Genomic DNA, 14,297 nt, shown 5'->3' with positions numbered 1-14,297 from the left:
TGTATCTGTCACAAGGCGAAATTTTCTGCCAAAAGTTAATCATTTCGATTAACAAAATTCGGAATATTTCAGTAAAAATGCAATAAATATTAAAAAATACATCTCTGCACTGTAGCTAAGATCAAATTTTAATATTCCACACAATTTCTGACATTCAAAATACACTAAAAGTAGATATTCGTCAAAATTGATATTGAGCTACTTTTTACTGCGATTGTACATACAAAACATCCTTAAGGATGTTTTGTACCTATTTTCAAAATATTAAGAATTTAATGAAAATTGTACAGAATGTCCTTACATATGTTTAGAATCTTCAGTACCATTTTTAAATCGATTCACTAAAGCGTTCAAATTGTAATATTCCACACAATTTCTCACATTCAAAATACATTAAAAGTAGATATTCGTCAAAATTGATTTTGAGCTACTTTTTACTGCGATTGTACATACAAAACATCCGTAAGGATGTTTTGTACTTATTTTCAAAATGTTAAGAATTTAATGAAAATTGTACAGAATGTCCTTACATATGTTTGTAATCTTCAGTACAATTTTTAAATCGATTCACTAAAGCGTTCACAAGTTATAAGGATTTTAATTTGCACCGAATTAACATGTGTTCTTATGGGAAACGTATAACCACGTCGATTCAAATAATAAAAACACATGGAAATAATATTCAGAATTTATTTAAAATTTGCAAAGTTTAGATACAGAGGAAATGTTTGGTGAAATAATATTATACAAGTACTAACTGGTTAAAAAGATATTAAATATAATTCAATGAAATTAGCCACGTATCTGTCACAAGGCGAAATTCTCTGCCAAAAGTTAATCATTTCGGTTAACAAAATTCGGAATATTTCAGTAAAAACGCAATAAATATTAAAAATACATCTCTGCACTATAGCTAAGATCAAATTATAATATTCCACACAATTTCTCATACTCAAAATACACCAAAAGTGGATATATTCGTCAATATTGATTTTCAGCTACTTTTTGCTGGGATTGTACATACAAAACATCCTTAAAGAAAAAGAAGAGAGATACAATCGTACATGATCTAAAATGTTCTAACATTATCTTATTCTTTCTTAAACTATTTAAAACTGTTCATCTTTTTGAAATTTCTTCTAATTTTGAATCATATTTATTATGAATATTTCATAAAGATCATTATATAGATTATGTAATAAAAAAAATAAAATCAGGGAAAATTAAAATTATAATCTTGTTTGGATTAAATTGATTTATAATATAGTTATATATTATATTACATACAGTGTAATACGCATATAAATGAGTATATATGAGTAAAATTTACTTTATTAATAAAGGAAAGTTGTGAATAAATTTATGAAAGTTTTTAATTTGAATTGCAGAGAAAGTAATTGAAGTAAAGACAAAATATTTCGATGATGGGGCCAAAACTTTAGCGAAATGAGGAACTATTTTATCAAACTTAAAAAAAAAAAAAGAAATACGCAGCTCTGAATTTAATTATCTTCCTATCTGTTTTTCCGGATCACGAGTAATCGATTTTTCGTTACGAAACGCCATGTAGCGCAGTCGGAGAGAAGTCAAAGGCGACCTGGAAAGAAAACGGCTATTATCGAGCTCGAGCCCGAGCTCGAGCAAGGTCTCCCTCTGATCAAAGCGTAGAGAGGACACGAGAATATTTTCACCCGCCACGAAAACGCGGAAGAGCTCAACATTTTGACTGCCGCGTGTTCCCTCGCTTTGCTTTGTCCATCCGCGAAAGATACGCTATTTCGTCCATTTCCTGTGATTACAATTTTCCACTTTTCAAACGTCTGGTTGGACTTTGGTCGCGTCATGTATGTCTGACTGGGCACACTCGGCCAGCTTTGCTTTGGAATTGCCTCTACGACAGCCTCTACGGACACCGATCTTCCCTTTTCGCAATTCAGTCCTGGTTACCGAGATAATAACCGACGAAGTCGGGGCGAGTTCGTCGCCCCAAAAGAGATGCTGCGCGTTGAAAGGCGGCAAAGTGGGGCAACAAGCGTTTCAGCACCGATAGACGCACTAGGCTAGATTAAAGGAGAAAGCCGAAATCCGGGCGACACGATTTATCGGTTAAAAGCGACCGAAGGATCATCGATTGCATCAGCACTGATGCGACCATTCACATTCGCCCGAAATAGATATATCATCCATTTTCCACTCGTATCATCTGTGTTAGCTCTGAGAAACTCGATATAGTGTTCGAGAAGAGAATCTTTGATTCTAATAACAGGTACTTGGAGCAATTTCAATTTATTCCTTTTGTCAATAGAAAGTGAATTGAAAGAGCAAAAGAGCTCTTCAAAATAAAATGAAACCTCTTAATTTCTTATGTAGGATATAATTAATTAAAATTAATCAGAATTTTACTGTTCGCTTCAGGTGAGTCCCGCTTACTTAAAATTTCAGACAGAACTTTAACGATTCAGGTATTTAATATTAGCAATCAAAATTGTAAGTAATATTGGTCTTACATTTATTGAATCCAAATAATTAAATAAAAAATGATTTCTTTTAAAAAATGTTTATCCTTATTTAGTGTTAATTCTTACCTACGTAATACAATTCTTATTGCAAAAATTCATTCTATAAGTCTGAAATTCTCTAACTTCGTAAAGTCGTGACATAATTCTGTAAATAACATTAAGTAACATCGAGCTAAACAAAGGGTTTAATCAAGTTGGCTTTTAAATATTATCACCAGCATTTATATAGATAGCGTCTCAATTTGTCCGCCGAAAGTCATTCGCAAGCCGTTGTTGTTTCGAGTTAGTCGATTGCAGCTTGCGGAAGCTGCAAACTGCACCGCAGAAGCTCTCTCTCGAGTATATTCGCACAAGTACCTTAACGAAGCAACATTTCTCGTATATGCGCGAAATTACCCGTCTTATTAAAGTGTCAAGCCAACGAGGAGAAGTCGAGAGTAGTCTCGAACGTGCGCGATAATACCTTTAAATTCGGCCGTTTAAATTCGGCACGGAACCGGGCCACCATTTTTTTTCACGTCACGGAGAATCGCCGTACGTAAGCAAGCAACAGACATCATTCTTTTTAGAAACGTGTACCCAAGATAGATCTCCGCATTTTTCCTTCAGCGCTTCTGTAATATACAGCAGACTGTTAAACTGATAAAGTATGAATAAGAGCAAGATTTTGACAATGAAATACAATAAAAAACAGCAACTCTATAAAATACTCAAACACATGTATGTGTATATATTTGAAATTGAATCTTTTGATTCGTATTAAGGATGTTTTGTATCTATTTTCAAAATATTAAGAATTTAATGAAAATTGGAGACATTCCGCAAGAATAAATTTAGGGATGGAAAATGGGTAATATTGAAAACACAGTATTCTCACGCATGTATATTCCTTCTTATTATAAAAAATAATATCATAGAAAAAAACAATAACAAATAAAACAATAACGGTCCCCAAATGATAAATCAAAACAATGATATGATAAAAGGCTTAGGACCAAGGCATAGGGTGACAGTACGAACAGATAAATCAAATGAATAAAAATAGTCGACTTTAATACAAAAAATTCAAAACAAAAGTGTCTTGAATTTTTTGTATTAAAGTCGACCAGATCTATTTTTATTTATTTGATTTATCTGTCCGTACTGTCACCCTACGCCTTGGTCCTAAGCCTTTTACCACATCAATATCATAGAAAATGTATCCAAAAATAAAAAAATTATTTATTACTTTTAATTTAATTGAACTTCAATTTAATTCTAATTTCTTATTCGAAATTGATATAATTGATATAACAATTCTTTAAAAGACGACAAAATAATGTTCCATTATTTTATTGATAACGAAAAGATACAAGAGCTATAACACACATGGTCTTTCAAATTTTTCAATTTATCATCTCGCGTTTAAGAATGTTTTGTACCTATTTTCAAAATATTAAGAATTTAATGAACATTGTACAGAATGTTCTTACATATGTTTAGAATCTTCAATACAATTTTTAAATCGATTCACAAGTTATAAGGATTTTAATTTGCACCGAATTAACATGTGTTCTTATGGGAAACATATAATCACGTCGATTCAAATGACAAAAACACATGAAAATAATATTTAGAATTTGTTTAAAATTTGCAAAAGTTTAGATACACAGGAAATATTTGGTCAAATAATATTATACAAGTATTAACTGGTTAAAAAGATATTAAATATAATTCAATGAAGTTAGCCATGTATCTGTCACAAGGCGAAATTCTCTGCTAAAGGTTAATCATTTCGATTAAGAAAATTCGAATTATTTCAGTAAATATTAAAAAATACATCTTTGCATTGTATCTAAGATCAAATTGTAATATTCCATATAATTTCTCATACTTAAAATACACCAAAAGTATATCAATATTTGTCAATATTGATTTTTAGCTACTTTTTGCTGGGATTGTACATACAAAACATCCTTAATAATATATATATCTATAAAATACAATGTTTAATATACGATATAATTTTAAATAATTAGAGAAATATTGTAAATATATTCTCGCGCATTTGATTTTTAATATTGTCTTATTTTTCTATAAATTTATGAGACTAAAATGTATATGATATATTTTTTATAAAATTCGAAGAATCCGCCCGGCGATTCTTCGATTGCGTTCTTACATGTCTATATACAGTGATGGGAAAAAGTTCCGGAACGGCTGGATAATTTGAAAAATACGCATCACAGAGGAAAATGACCTAGACAAAAGTTGTAGGATTTTTCCCGGACAATCCGACGGTGACCTTAGATTTGACCTTGGATAGTCATTTGAAGGTCACATAAAGATTACCTTCAATTTCTTAAATGGCACTCCCTATTTTTCATTACATATTCTTGTAGCTTATCTCGAGAGCTTTCCAAAACACTATAATTAAGTACCTTTTTATTAAGTACTTTTTGAGTTATAAGGCTTGAAATAATTTCTTAATTTTACATAAACCATAAAATATCTAGTAAACCATTCATTTTTCGATTATCTTACCTTCATACTTTTATGTACAAAATAATGAGAGGAATCAATTGGTGTAAAGAAAACATACAGTTGTTTTTAAGAAAAAATATGGAATTGTTAATTGCAAATTACATATTTTTTCTTAGAAACAACTATGTGTTTTCTTTACACCAATTGATTCCTCTCATTATTTTGTACATAAAAGTATGAAGGTAAGATAATCGAAAAATGAATGGTTTACTAGATATTTTATGGTTTATGTAAAATTAAGAAATTATTTCAAGCCTTATAACTCAAAAAGTACTTAATAAAAAGGTACTTAATTATAGTGTTTTGGAAAGCTCTCGAGATAAGCTACAAGAATATGTAATGAAAAATAGGGAGTGCCATTTAAGAAATTGAAGGTAATCTTTATGTGACCTTCAAATGACTATCCAAGGTCAAATCTAAGGTCACCGTCGGATTGTCCGGGAAAAATCCTACAACTTTTGTCTAGGTCATTTTCCTCTGTGATGCGTATTTTTCAAATTATCCAGCCGTTCCGGAACTTTTTCCCATCACTGTATATGCTGACCATAACTACTGTCAGTTGCATCGCCACCGTGATTATTTCTCAAAATAGAGAGATCTTATGATCTTCCAGAAAGAAATGTACCATCCTGCAGCATATATTTTCTCAAGAGATACATATCTACCTGTGTTTTAAATTAACGATTACGCGAAAAGTTTTAATTAATCCCAGGTGCCTTGAAACTTCGAAATCAAGTCTGTATAAATACGAAAGAACAACTGATATTTCATATTTCAACACGCGGAGAATATATTTTACAATTTCTCTAAGTTTCATTTGTCTTTTTAACGCTTTTGTTAACGCATATTTGAAAATAATCGATTAGTGTCGCAATATCATTTGTTAAATTGATCCAGAAGAAAATTACTGAATTAATTAGCCTCGATGATCGCAATAAATTGTCTTTTGAATTTTTCTCCACGTAATTTTCATCGGCCATGATTTGTTAACCAATTAATAAATATTATTTCGTACATCAGATACAAAGGAATCGGAACCAATTTATAAATTAAATTATATTTTGATATGCGTGATATATGTCAAGGATATAATTTTAATTTTCCGATATTTAATATTAATGTGTTTCGAATGAAAGTTTTAGCAAACAAAAGTCTATCTGAAATTAGATATTATTATTTTGTTGTCAATTTTTAACAAGATTAATTCGCGAAAGAGTTTATTTCTTTCACTTTTCTTAATTTCTTTAGAAATTAATTCGACATCTCTGTTAAGGAAAGGTCGATTTCGAATTAATCGTACAAATCCCAAAGTTTGTAAAAAGTATTTGTTTCTATTTGTATATGGCATCCCAAGTTTTTCGATGGGACGTGGTCCAAGATACGTTATCGCAGCGAGAGCAATCGGAGAACTTTCTCCAACGGTAAACGTGCGGTGCGACGTAATTGTATGCACATTAAATGAGCTTTCGGCGCTCTCGGTGATTTAGATAGCGACTTGTTTTGTAACTGCGATTGCTTCCTCGAATGAGAGTGCGTTTGAATCGTACGGCTCGCAAATAGCATGACGCCGGCTTCCGGCGAAATCGGATAGGCCAATTCGCTCGAATACTCGTCAATACGAATGATTACCTTGTTTTCGAGCCTGCCTCATACCAATCCTCGATTGCATCTCTCGCGAAGTGAGAATATTAATAATGAATGCCGCCATTGGCAGAAAGATCTCTCTTCTTTCATGAATCAGTTTTCATGAATTAGTGTTAAATTTGAAATCGGTGATTCCTTATATTTGTTACGACATCAAAATTCTCTCTCTAAAGTTGTTCTTGATTAAGGATGTTTTGTACCTATTTTCAAAATATTGAGAATTTAATGAAAATTGTACAGAATGTCCTTACATATGTTTAGAATCTTCAGTACAATTTTTAGATTGATTTACTAAAGCGTTCATAAGTTAGAAGGATTTTAATTTGCACTTTCTTGTCGATATTTTTTAATTTACAAAATAAATATTCAATTTACAAAATAAACTGCTTTTACGAAATTAATCTTTTCTAAAGTATAAATATAAATCTTTCTATTATTATATTATTTCTACTACAAATCCGTTATCTCCATTTTTAATTCAATTTCTTAATTTTAATTTTCAGTATCAACTTTACGAAAAAGTTATTAAGGATGTTCTGTATCTTTTTTCAAAATATTGAGAATTTAATGAAAATTGTACAGAATGTCCTTACATATGTTTAGAATCTTCAGTACAATTTTTAGATTGATTTACTAAAGCGTTCATAAGTTAGAAGGATTTTAATTTGCACTTTCTTGTCGATATTTTTTAATTTACAAAATAAATATTCAATTTACAAAATAAACTGCTTTTACGAAATTAATCTTTTCTAAAGTATAAAGTATAAATATAAATCTTTCTATTATTATATTATTATATTATTTTTACAAATCCGCTATCTCCATTTTTAATTCAATTTCTTAATTTTAATTTTCAGTATCAACTTTATGAAATAGTTATTATGGATGTTCTGTATCTTTTTTCAAAATATTGAGAATTTAATGAAAATTGTACCGAATGTCCTTACATATGTTTAGAATCTTCAGTACAATTTTTAAATTGATTCACTAAAGCGTTCATAAGTTATAAGGATTTTAATTTGCACTTTCTTGTCGATATTTTTTAATTTACAAAATAAATATTCAATTTACAAAATAAACTGCTTTTACGAAATTAATCTTTTCTAAAGTATAAAGTATAAATATAAATCTTTCTATTATTATATTATTTTTACAAATCCGCTATCTCCATTTTTAATTCAATTTCTTAATTTTAATTTTCAGTATCAACTTTATGAAATAGTTATTATGGATGTTCTGTATCTTTTTTCAAAATATTGAGAATTTAATGAAAATTGTACCGAATGTCCTTACATATGTTTAGAATCTTCAGTACAATTTTTAAATTGATTCACTAAAGCGTTCATAAGTTATAAGGATTTTAATTTGCACTTTCTTGTCGATATTTTTTAATTTACAAAATAAATATTCAATTTACAAAATAAACTGCTTTTACGAAATTAATCTTTTCTAAAGTATAAAGTATAAATATAAATCTTTCTATTATTATATTATTTTTACAAATCCGCTATCTCCATTTTTAATTCAATTTCTTAATTTTAATTTTCAGTATCAACTTTATGAAATAGTTATTATGGATGTTCTGTATCTTTTTTCAAAATATTGAGAATTTAATGAAAATTGTACAGAATGTCCTTACATATGTTTAGAATCTTCAGTACAATTTTTAAATTGATTCACTAAAGCGTTCACAAGTTATAAGGATTTTAATTTGCATCGAATTAATATGTGTTCTTATGGGAAACGTATAATCACGTCGATTCAAGTGACAAAAACACATGGAAATAATATCCAGAATTTGTTTAAAATTTGCAAAAGTTTAGATACAGAGGAAATATTTGGTCAAATAATATTATACAAGTACTAACTGGTTAAAAAGATATTAAATATAATTCAATGAAATTAGCCATGTATCTGTCACAAGACGAAATTCCCTGCCAAAAGTTAATCATTTCGATTAACAAAATTCGGAATATTTCAGTAAAAACGCAATAAATATTAAAAAATACATCTCTGCACTGTAGCTAAGACCAAATTCTAATATTCCACACAATTTCTCATATTCAAACTCGTACACTAAAAGTGGATATATTCATCAATATTGATTTTCAGCTACTTTTTGCTGGGATTGTACATACAAAACATCCTTAATTAATTTATTTAACTTGTATATAATTAGTAAAATTATTTTCAAAATTATATTGGTCAATTTGTTTTTAGAAGGAACGGATTTATCGAATCTTTTCAATTATCTCTTGTATATCTGGAAAATTTTCTGATATGAAAAAAGTGTAATGACTGAAATGTAAATGAAGTGTACGATTAAAAGTGATGCAAATGCCGTTAGCAAAAGGTAGAAGCCAAATTTTCCGTTTTAAAGTAAGAACATTATGCAAAGGCGCGTTCTTTTGTGCGAATAGTTTTGCTTTTACGCCAAAGCTTTGTATTTTAAAGAGTTTGCTTGTAAACGTTTTTTTTTGTTATCGCTATCATACATCAGTTTACAATGCAGGCATATGAGTTCGCGATTTATTCGTAGTAAACTTTTAATTTTCAATATGCATTACAGATATATTCCGGTAAAATTAAAAAAATCCATTAAATTATTATCTTACAGTTATTATAAATTATTATCTTACAGTTATTATAAATTATTATAAGTTATTATAAATTATTATCTTACAGTTATTATAAATTAATTTATTATTAGGGTTATACTTATATTTTCTTCAAATATATATATTATTTGAAGATTTAAAGAATAAGTTTGGAATTTTCGCCAGGTTAATTTATATATATTATATTCATTAATTCTTTGTGGCCAAAGTTCAATATGGTAATTTTAGGAAGATACGGAATATGCAGACAACTCGCTACTTGTATCAGCAAATAGAGTAAATGCAGTTGAACATGATTGCATGTTTATTGATCATGGCATGGTATATTCAGCATGGTTGGTTCTGTTTTAGTTATTTATCGATTAAAACAAGCAAGTAATATATACATACTACCACTTTATACATACGCTCGGCTAGAACTCTAACTAGCTGAGTGGGAATTGTGACTATAAATAATTTGCAAATGTACCTGTTTTCCTATAAAATTTATTCCAAATCGACAAATTATTACTATGCTATGACAAGAAATATTATCTGTTTCCTGGTCGTGTACGTTAATAAATATGTTATCAAATAAGCTGAAATTATAATTAATATTTATATAATTGTTCTGAATAAAAAATAAAATATTGTAATATAAAATGTATAAATATAGGTATAAAAATATATAATATCTAGATATATTATTTTTCTATGCATTGATAAGATATTATTAAACGTCAGTGGAAAAACAATTGAATTTGTAATTTATCAAAAATTTTTTTAATGAATACCCGTGATGTTTTGCTGAAAATTTAATTTAGAGACATTATTTTTTTGATGAAATTACTAATATAAATTTTATAAAGAATTATAATTTATTGATATATTATTTGCATTCTCCTCTTGTGTACGTTATTAAATTATTATTGTAGGATATTATAATATGGTATATAATATTAAACCTGTTTATATATAATTCATTATTATTTTCTAGCGTAAGGAAAATATTGATATATGTTTCTATATATCACGTAAAATTTAGACACGTAATAATATTCATAGCTTATTGATATTTATTTGAATTCTCATTCAAAAAAATCTCTCCTTTAACCAAAAAAAATATTTATTGAAATATAAATTTTGTGGAAAAAATAAAAAGGAATTAAAATATTTTGATATAATGAGGATATATAATAGTCGCGAAAATGTAAGTATTATAAATGAGAAGTAAATGTAAGTACCGTAATTTTCTGTATACTTACAAAAATAATAGCGTTTGAAACAGTTGCTCTGAAAGGGATTAAAGCAGGAAATTAATGTGGAATTGGACCTATAGCCGTCAACATCGTGCGAGACTAAAACCGCGCATATTTAACCGGCCCTTCACGACTCGCGATATCGCTACTCGCGAATTTAGCAGGCCGCCAGGAAGATAAGTCCGCATAATCGCTCGCCGTGAGATTTATGCATCCATCCGACGATAAATCCCACCAATCTAGCGGGATTACGCGCCCGTAAATTAGCGACGGTTGACACCTCCCTTAGTCCGACCGCGAACGGTAAAAGAAAATGATTTAAAAATTTATTATTTCGCGCAAATTAGTTAATGCGTTCCTACTTGTCGAATTCACGTGGAAGACACATGTGCGAACGTAAAACTAATTGATGCAATTAAACAAAAATATAATTGATTAAATCAATAAAAATTAATAATTGATTAGAATAAAATCCCCAACTTTGACAGTCCTAAGCATCAGCAACTTATTTAGATAAACAAGTAAGAAGCGAAAAGAAAGCTTTTTAATGACAAAAATAAAATTTTTCCTCTATAAATCATCTCTTTCTTTCTCTCTCTGTCATATAATACATGCAGTGTTCTTAGACTGAATACGTTACTTCCGTCTAGTAGCTTTGCTAGGACAAGATGATTGAGTCCTCGATTGTTACATATATAATCATCCTAATCTTCCTCTTCTGAGTAATTGTTCTGCTAAAACGCGAAAGGCGCACTAGCATAATCCGAATGCGGATTAATGTGCGATTAATGATCTGAATATTGAAAGACCTACTCGATCAATCACTGGTGTCCAATTTCAATGGGCTATTAAGGTCTAAGATAATTATATATGACAAAATCCATATACATCTATAAATTTAAAAATTCTTCATTTTCTAAACCAGTAATATTTGATATAATTTTTTTTTATCTTATAATTATTGTTACTTTATTTACTTTAATAAATTATTTTAATAAATCATAATATAATATATAACTTTCTTGTTTTATAAACAGTACTGTAGATAAATACTATATTTTTCATAAATCCAATTATGATTAAAATATTTATGAAAAATATAGTTTATTATAAATATAGTAAATTTATCTACAGTACTGTTTATAAAACAAGAAAGTTATATATTATATTGTGATTTATTAAAATAATTTATTAAAGTAAATAAAGTAACAATAATTATAAAATAAATCAAATATTTAACACACCTTGACACAATTAATTAACAAAATTTCTTATCATTATTTGTTCATCAATAATCTTAATAAAAAGATTATCAAGAGTTTAAATACATTTCTGCTAAATGTATATAAAAACATATTATTACATAGTTTCACATTTTCACTACATTTTAATTATCTTTAATAAATTCATTAATTGTAAGAATATAATTAAAATATAAAACAAATACAAAATCTCCTTTTATAAATAGCAATAAAATGACTAAAATCGAAATCCAAATCTTAAATTTCTTTACTCTCCAAAAATGCTTCGATTAATTTAATAAATCGATAGCAATACGCATTCAGTGCGACGATAATAAATCGCGTTGCATTTTTGAGTACCTTTGCACGATATAAATACAATATGTCGTTTAGAATATGCGTTGTACACAAATTTTCCGGCTGTAAATTTCTCATCGAATGTTTCTCGATGTAGTCGGTGTGGCAGTATGTACATTCCAAGGAAACACGATAGCGAAGCAAATCCAAATGCGAAATACCGGATTTCAAGGAGCGCCCCAGGTATCTGAGGGACGCGACAGTTTTGCACACAAGTCTGTTTATCCGAATATCCCGGAGACGAGATAGGAATCGCAAGGATGTAAATCTCGCTCATCTTTTAGAAACAACATGTCTCGACCGAATATTACGTCCTGTTGCATATAGGTTCAAAATAAATGAATTTATTTGCTATTTTAAATCTGACCGACCGATAAAAAAAATAATTATATTCCTGTTTTTAGACAGAAGGCTTGAGATGTTAAAAGGATCTTCTTAAGCATTCTTTTAAGATATATAAGATATTTTTTGGCAACGATAAATGTAAAAACATTAACATTAAATATTTATAATCAACGTAATATTAGATTATTTAATCAATTATTAAAACGCTAAATTTTTCGCGCTTTGTGTCCTGGTTTGAACCTAACCGAAAAATTAAATTCAATTCAAATTAAAATAATTTTTTACAAAAATTTGCACAGCACGCGGATTATTTTGACTTTGATATATGTAAAGTATTCATCTTTTTTTTTAATAATATATTGGAATTAACCGGTGCTCTCTTATGATATTTTTTTGGGGATATTTTAAAGTTGAGTAATTTTTGAGTTTGAATAATTTTAAACTTGCAATTCTAAATTTACAATATATTCAGTTTTAGTTTTAGCTATATATATCTTTAATTTAAAAAATTAGTTAACAATTAATTAATCATTAATTCATCAATTACATATATTAATTAACAATTATAACATTATACATATTAATCAACAATATATATGTAAGAAAGCACCGCCTGATTGCATGTTACTCAAGAATAAACTCTCTATAACACCTCAAGATCAAGTGTTATATAAGTTTTCGTAAAAATTATCAAAATTAGAACAAATGTAATATATTGTAAAAGTATAATAAAAAATTAAATTACATAATAAATGTAATTTATTGTTATATATTGTTATATATTGTTGATTAATATGTATAATGTATAATGTATATGTATAATATGTATAATTTATTGTATTATTGTTATATATTGTTGATTAATATGTATAATGTTATAATTGTTAATTAATATATGTAAATGATGAATTAATGATTAATTAATTGTTAACTAATTTTTTTAATTAAAGATATATATAGCTAAAACTAAAACTGAATATATTGTAAATTTAGAAGTAAAATTGCAAGTTTAAAATTATTCAAATAAATGTAATTTATTATGTAATTTAATTTTTTATTATACTTTTACAATATATTACATTTGTTCTAATTCATTCTTTTCATAATAAAAAATGAAAAAGAAAATTGTTCGATCTTGAATTTTATATAGATACAACATAATTTTCCTTTCTTTTACATCCAACAAATTTTGATTATACTTTACAAGACATGCTATTAGATGCTAAGCCATTGGTAGAAATTGTCGGTTTTCTTTTAAATCCTATTATATAATTCTGATTAACAATGATGCTTCAGCTACAGCATAAAAATTCAATTATCGTTTCCATTGGGGTGCGCATTAAAGCTAAGAGGAAATTACATTCTATGCACTTTTCATGCCTCTCGGGATTGTCCGCGGATGCGTAAGGAATTCCTGTCACATCGGAACAGCATACTAATGAAGAATTCCTCCGTCCCAATGTCAAGTTATCGGTTTATTCGCTCGCGATGGTAATGCATATAACCGGAGATGTCGTGTTTTATTTTACACAGTGACGCATGGAGCCATTTGCAAATGAAGCTGCTCGGTACAGTGGAGAGAATGCACTTCGATGTATTTTTAATGAAGTAGAGCTCGAGAGTAGCTGTATATACCGCCGACTATGCAGTAAAATTAAAGTTCCCAAATGGCGAATTGTTTTAATTAATATCGTGCTCCGAAAATAACAGCAGCCATGATAATAAATATTTATAAAACGTATTTAAATGTATTATAAATTATTACTTTTAATATGCATGAGATTTTAATAAAATGAAACCGCCCATATAATA

Source organism: Camponotus floridanus, unplaced genomic scaffold (genome assembly GCF_003227725.1).
Source record: "Camponotus floridanus strain SB8 unplaced genomic scaffold, Cflo_v7.5 scaffold185, whole genome shotgun sequence".
Lineage (NCBI taxonomy): Eukaryota > Metazoa > Arthropoda > Insecta > Hymenoptera > Formicidae > Camponotus > Camponotus floridanus.
The sequence above is the reverse complement of the archived record's forward strand: the minus strand, read 5'-3'. Positions refer to the sequence as shown.